Here is a 7,834-nt window from a genome sequence, read left to right on the forward strand (position 1 = left end):
TATGTATGTATGTATGTATGTATGTATGTATGTATGTATGTATTGCCGAATAGTTGATTGGTGGGCTAGTTGGTATCGAATGATTATGACAACTTGACAGCGCTAACAAATGAGACAAAGTAAGGAGGTTGACAATCATTATGTACCTTCATACCTTGCGGGATATGTAGTGTACGTTATTTGAATGCGTTTTTCTATACAGTACTGCAAACACTGAACGTGGTGCACGATGCAGCACTTGCATCAGCAAGCGAAATAAAATATAGTGTTCCTTTTTATAGCAGAGTTGTGTGTGATGCCATCTGGCAGTATTGTGAAGAAACGAAAGTTTTTTAGAAGGCCGAGCCACTGGTTGGTGGCAGTACCAGTCGTTTCAGTTAATGCTCAAAATACCGCACGAAATCAGAGCTAAGATAAAGATCCTACCACTGCCAAAAAACGTGGGTAGTCTAAACAAAGGACGTCGGCAAGCACGGGCGGACGCACTAAAAAAAAACACTGGATAACAAACCAGCAGCGTATGTGGATGCCAGTGATGCCGGCGGGATGAATTATGCTATTGCGACAGCTGATGGCTATGGACGCATATTGCCGACGGAAATCATTCAGGCCGGCTCCACAACCGAGTCAGAAGAAACAGTGATTGCTATTGGAACTACCATTGAGGGCACGAAATTTATTATATTGGATTCGATGTAGGCTATCAAGGCATATGCTGCAGGGTATACAAATAGAGTGGCATAGCAAAAATTAACACGACCTCAACAAGAAATCAAGCTCATTTGGGTTCTGGGCCACTGTGGGAAACCGGGATATGAGGCTGCTCACCAGACAGCCCGAGGGAAGATAAACCGGGCTTTGTAGTCCCAGGAGCCAAATCCGAATTACCTGGCGCTCAGCTACAGAGACCGGCTCAGCCGGCACCGAGAACAAAGAAGGCTTTATCCACCTCCAGATGAAGCATTATCCCGGGCCCAAGCGACTACACAGCGAAGGGCTCAGACTCATTGTATACTCAGCCCGAGGAGGCTAGCCACAATAGTGAAAGTTGAAAAGCTACACAAGTGTACTAACTGTGGCCTAGCACAGGCAGGACAAGACCACGTACTATGGCGTTACCCCAACAACCCTCCACCCGAGGAGCTCCTGCAGCCATCTCCCTCACCGGAAGCCTGGGAGAGGTCCTTGATGAGCCCGAATTTACATATACAGGCCGAGCTGGCGGACTGGTTTGCTAGTTTTGCGGCCCCTCGGGCTCCAACCTAGCCCCCGTTAAACTTGGTTTCCCCCATTTCACCTCCCCTTTCTGAATAATAAAGGTTATTCCTCCTCCTCCTGAATTTTCAGCGAAGCGTAGGAAACACAACATCCGCTTTTTGGTCATAGCGTCGCATTGTCAGCGCCATGTAATAAACACTTTGGTATTTGGAATAACGCCAATGTGCATTTTTTAAATAAAGAGACACACTGTCTAACTCTTACGTATTGACGTGGTGCCCCAAAAATCTGTATGATTTGCCTTTTAGCTGACAATGTTCACAAGTATGAGCGCAGCTACCAGATCAATAAAGCTGCGCATGGAGCATAGGGTTAAGCTTTTGCCGGTTGGTTGAATCGTTGGGAGGAAACCAACAAAGAGCAAAAATTTTTGTGTAGAAATTTCTGTGGCATTGGTCGTGTCCTTTCGTCAAGGTGGAACACGAAAGGATACAACTCATTTTTGACCGACTTGGTGCTAATCAGCGCCCGTTGAGTTGTTTTATATGATTTCATTTGTTACATATCGTGTTTCATTGCATCTGTTGTATCGTTATACCATTGTATCATGATATCGCATTGAGTTCTTGTGTACATATATGCCAACATTGTCATGTATATTAGAGCAAATGTCTTCACTGTAACGTAGTGATGTTAGTCAGGAAATATAGATGTGCTGAAGTGTATGTGCTCTGTTACTGGAATGGTATGAAGCCTTTGAGTTCTGTACATGCTGTAAATAATTTTTTTCTAAACTGAACTTTCTCGCTAAAGTTAAGCGCACGGGATGGCCTTATGCTCTCCCATATCAGAGTACCAAGTACTCTGAATTGTTAACAACTTTTTCTAAACACACAAATTCCAAGAAAGGCTGTCGTCTTGCTATCGTCTTAAAACGCCCCATCCGCGTGGCGTGATCACGCCATCTCAAAGAGGTGGCGCGATGCCCATGCCGCCCATGATGCCGCCTCGTCCACGCTGAGTGAAAGCACTATTTCATGGAGACAGTGTGAGGGCCGCGCCGTGGTGGTGACGCAAACACCCTTTCATTGACGGTGAAGAATTTGCTTGTCTGTAGTGAAAGCGGTAACAGAAACGTAAGTTTGATCGACGCCACCGGTATAAAACGGCTGGCAAAGGTCGGGCCTACGACGTTAAGCCCCAACGCACTGATCCAGAGTATCGCGAAGCCAGAGAGAGACATACGTCTCTGAATCCGCCTTTTTCATTTTCCTGTTCTGCCTTTCGGTAGGGTTTTGGTAGAGACTTGGAAAAGTGGCATTGCTAAAACAAGGCCCTCCGAGACCAGTAGGCTATTCGCGACATTTTCGCTAGGGGAAGTGTGCATGCGCAATGGCATCTTGAAAAGGGCGGAATACAACCTAAACAAGCGCTTTCTCGCAGCCTCGAAGATTTCAGCATATTGGGAACCCAAACTGCGTGTGGCATGTGTGACTGTTTGTAATCCGCCGGACACCTATCCACCAACTCCGGCGTGCGTGATCGAGTGTGCGCGCTAGTCCGGTTATATATGTACTGTGCATAATCGGACTGTACAAGTACAGCGCTGGTGTCTGGGACGTGTCGCGACTCGTTGTCTGAGGGAGTTATGCACCGATCACCATTACCAACGGCTACGTGTAGCTTAGAAGTACTTTTTTGCAGGACTAGTTGTTGACGCCTCCCCCCCCCCCCCCGTACAACCGCTTTTTCACGGTACCACAGCAGCTTCCGCAATTAAGGCTCGTGTAGCCATGCCTACTGTTCATGCGCGTTTGTCGCTTGATCCCCTGCAATCACTAGTAGAATATCAAGGAGCAGGAACTGGTGCTATTTTCAGCGAAGTGGCTATTTAAAGAGATAAATGTTTAAATATAATTAACAAAACAAAAAAGCCTTGTTGGCCTTCCATGTTGACATAGTGGAAGAGCTATAAATATTGTTTTTTTTTAGCAACATAAACATCTGGTGCCAGAAAGAGCAACTTCTGATAACTTCAAAAAGCAAGTTAGACAGACTCAAACACTGCTTTGAGCATTTATTTACATACTTAATTACAATAATGAACTTTCACGTAAGGGCAACGGAAATTATTCGGGTACTCATCAATGAATGAATAAATTAGCGGGCCACATTAGTGTAAGATTTGACAAAAACTTCCATTATTGTCAAAAGACGACGCGTTATATCCGAATGGGTGTCTGCCAAAAACTACTGACAAGCTCACACATGGTCGAGAATGGATGACGGCTCATCAAAATCCTTGCACTGTATCGCCGCTCTGTATCACCGTATTCGTCTAACACTGTACACAGCTGCCAACAGTGCCATTTGTGAACCGACTAGTGTCATAATATAGCAACGCCAGTGGCGTTTTTAATTTCATGCTAGATAGCCTTTTGCTTTATCTTCTAATGATAAGCGAGTTTGGCGCCCGATCCATCTTAATTGAAATCCAAGTATTTTGAGTGTTTTGTTTTGTAGCTGAAGTGATAAATGTGTCATGCAGAAATATGGCATGGAGTTTCAATGAACCCTACTTGCCCACTCGTGCAGCTGTAGTAACAATTTTTGAATATGTAGCGATTGAACGTTTGCTTAACTTCTGAGTTGTATACTTCTGATATGGTACGTTCAAATTACAGTTGTAGTTACGAACATATGTTGAGGTCGGAGTGCATTTCATCTTGACGTTCATAAATGATTCCCTACTCTAATATGTATGAAGGGTCGTTCAAGAAGATGGAAAACAAAAAAAAGATGAAAAACTTCAAAGCGTGGAAAGTGGATTTATTTTTCTACATAGCCGGAGATACGCCTAGAATGCTTCAGAATGAGACTTATTATTACAACGGAACCATTGTAAGACACCATACTTCCCTTTGTCAATGCTTTCCTCCAAGGAATTCCTTCTGCGGGCCCGAACATGTGGAAATCTCTTGGTGCTGAAGTATGGACTGCAGGAGGAGAAGGGGGGGAGGGTCTCCCAGCCAAGTTCCTGTATTTTTTAAGTGTGCGCTAAGTGGTACGTGGTCGTTAATAGTCTTCAAAAAAGCCTACATCCTTTGTGATCAAATACGATCATTTCTTCCGTAAACTCTCGTGCATATCACGCAGTAATAGAAATACGGTTCTCCTTGAGGCCTCGTAATTACGATGTTTCAACTCGTTACATAAGACATTGCGAAAAAAACACGGTGCAAGTCACATATGTCAGTGTAACCATGACGCGTGCCTAAATTACAAAACATATGTATAGTTTGGTGAACTGAAGCGATTTAACACGAAATCCTGCAGAGCTGCAGAAACATCTGTTGCGTGATTCTGTCAATGTGTGGAGGTTCTTAGTTTGCGTGCGTGTTTGCAGAGGTGTTTGGCCTTTGCGGTACGCTGCCACACTCCCTTACAAGGGTGTGTAAAAAGTGTTACCAACATATATTTCTGCAATGAAAGCAAGTCGTTACATTCTTGACAGGTGTATAGCGTCGAGTAAAAGTTCAGGCGAGAGAGTGGATGAGTTGTGCTTGGGTCAAGTTATCGTCGTCGCTATACTAAAGCTACCTACGCTATACTTACGAAGTTGTCTTTGCGAAGCAACATGGCATACATAAGGAGTCCTCCTCGGAGATGAAAATTTCATATAGTTGTACTGTACTTAATGCTAAGCACTCTCTGAACAATGATATATCAAACAGACTAAATTGGTCAACATCCTCTGCCATTCTAATGATTTATTTTTCAGCTTAAGTAATAATTCTTGAAGAATGTCTCGTGCTGAACGTTTCCAAGATAAACATTCAGTTACCGTATTGTTTCATAGGTATGTCACCTTCTTTGCGATGCAACTTTTGGTACGGACCATTTTGTGCAATACAACAGCAGACGTGTTCTCAAGCCTGCGCAGAAGGTACGCTTGTGTATAGTTTTTTTTTCTTGTTGTCCGTTCATGTGTGCTTCCTAAAAGGATGGTCTTCAATACAGGAAGCAAAATCCCATGTTAGTTGTAAAGGTTGTCAGAAAGTCCTGTACCTTTATTCGTCCATACCAACCGAAATACTAGCAGCCTCTTTTCTCTGATACAGAGTTTTCGATAATAATTTACGACTATGATTATCCGTTGAAGTGTTTAGGATATTACAGTTCGTACTTATGTCGCTTTTTGGTCGTATTGGGCAGATGCCGTCGTGCGTAAAGTGCCTGCTTTGAACAACAGTTTTCTCCTGGATGCATGAAGTTCGTGGCCGCGAACAGTGGGTGGGCGCGCGCTCCCATCGCAGTGTGCGTTTTCCATTGTCGTCAACATCGAGACATCCACCCTATAAAACTGTTTGTAAATATTACTTTCCCTTGCTGATCCATTTTGCTTTCAACAGTAAAAATTGTAATAAAAGTTTTCTCTAACATATAGTCTTGGTTATCTTTGTAGAAATTATAGCATCTGCTATAATTATAACATCCGCATTTACTACAATTACAGCAGCAGTGAACTTTCACCTGAAGCCTCGCGCAGCCTTAAGCTGTCACAGCATCTGGGCATCTATAGCTGGTGCTAGCTTGGCTAGGCTTTTACCGTCTCATCTACCTCTTCCTCCCCGCTTGCTATACTGTGCTCTACAAGGCTATGCTTGTTCTCTCCTATAGGGTGTATTCACTTCAGAAATTCGGCAAATATCGATACTCGCTACACTGGTCCAGAAAACGTAAAGAAAGACGTGGGAGGAAAACGCCAACCAGGGGCCACACGTCTCATCACCTGTACTTGGGTGCTGAATAAGCGCGCGTAGGTTCTTGATGATGGACATTTTCTGTCTGCGACACAAGGCAAATCTCGACCAAAATTTATCTCTGTGAAAAACGAAGTACGGAACAACAAAAGACAAGCGTTGTATCAACCAACATTGTTCGGTAATGCCCTCTAGAGCATTCACCTGGTTTTCTTTTCGCATCGACCGACTTGCTTGAAAAGCTTATCAGCAGTCTTCCATCTCCGAGTAGAAAGGTAGTGCATTGCAAACACACACTTTCGTACATACATACATACATACATACATACATACATACATACATACATACATACATACATACATACATACATACATACATACATACATACATACATACATACATACACACACACACACACATACATACATACATACATACATACATACATACATACATACATACACACATACATACATACATACATACATACATACATACATACATACATACATACATACATACATACATACATACATACATACATACATACGTACATACATACATACATACATACATACATGCATGCATGCATACATACATACATACATACATACATACATACATACATACATACATACATACATACATACATACATACATACATACATACATACATACATACATACATACATACATACATACATACATACATACATACATACATACATACATACATACATACATACGTACGTACATACATACATACATACATACATACATACATACATACATACATACATACATACATACATACATACATACATACATACATACATACATACATACATACATACATACATACATACATACATACATACTAGAGTAACTTCAATTCAAGTGAGGTGCGTCACGCATTCGAGCAGGGCCGTAGCCGCTTCAAGCTTCATGTCTGTCGATGTAATAGGAGTGCAAGCGGGCAGTGCCGCTGGGGTCAAATTCAGGCGCTGCACACGATGACAGAATCGAATGACAACTAGCTCGGATATTTAACAATGGGTCTATCAAACAGTAGGCGAAGGGGAGACGTGATTGCGCAGCCCTGGTCATGACGTTTGTATACCGACCATCCACACCGAGTGCATCATCTCATGTATACGCGTATCTTTTATTCTGTGCACAGTGAACGACGGCTTATTCGCTGATTCTCTCCTAACACTCTCCTGGCATTTTCTATAGTGGTTACTGTGATAAGTCTGAAAATGAGTCCCGCTTCGTTTCGAGACCCCGAAACCCAAATAAATTAGCCCTAAGCCAACTAAGTTAGCCCACTGTCAAAATTCATCCCAGCATTCTTTGCAAGCCTCCAAAGCTCGAACGTCTGTCGGCTTCTTGTTCAGTTACCTCATATTTTGGGCGTTTACATTCCTTTAACAACATAACGTGCCTACCTACTAGCGGTTAATCGTATATAACAGCGAAATTGAGTCGCGCTGGCAGGCGCACCGATGCGTCACATGTTCGTTCTCTCTTTGTTCCTCTTTTTCTGTGAAGCAAATACAAGTGCGTGCAGAGAGAGTTAATTCACGTGTGCAGTCAACTTATGGGTATTGAAATCCTACACAGCTGAATTCAGTCATGGGTGTGGATTTAATCGACCATTGAAGGCGTTCTCTTTGCCACTGTGAGCCGCACAGAATGAACACAATGGTGAATTCGGTACTAAGGCAAAATATGCAGTCCCGACCTCTACGTACCTAAATCGTTTCCGAGTCATGAATGTTGCCAGTTGCTTGTTATATTTGCTACATTTGTTTAACTTTAAGTCTACTGGTGCTTCCCAGAGAGTGTACCA

Source organism: Rhipicephalus microplus, chromosome 4 (assembly GCF_043290135.1).
Source record: "Rhipicephalus microplus isolate Deutch F79 chromosome 4, USDA_Rmic, whole genome shotgun sequence".
Classification (NCBI taxonomy): domain Eukaryota; kingdom Metazoa; phylum Arthropoda; class Arachnida; order Ixodida; family Ixodidae; genus Rhipicephalus; species Rhipicephalus microplus.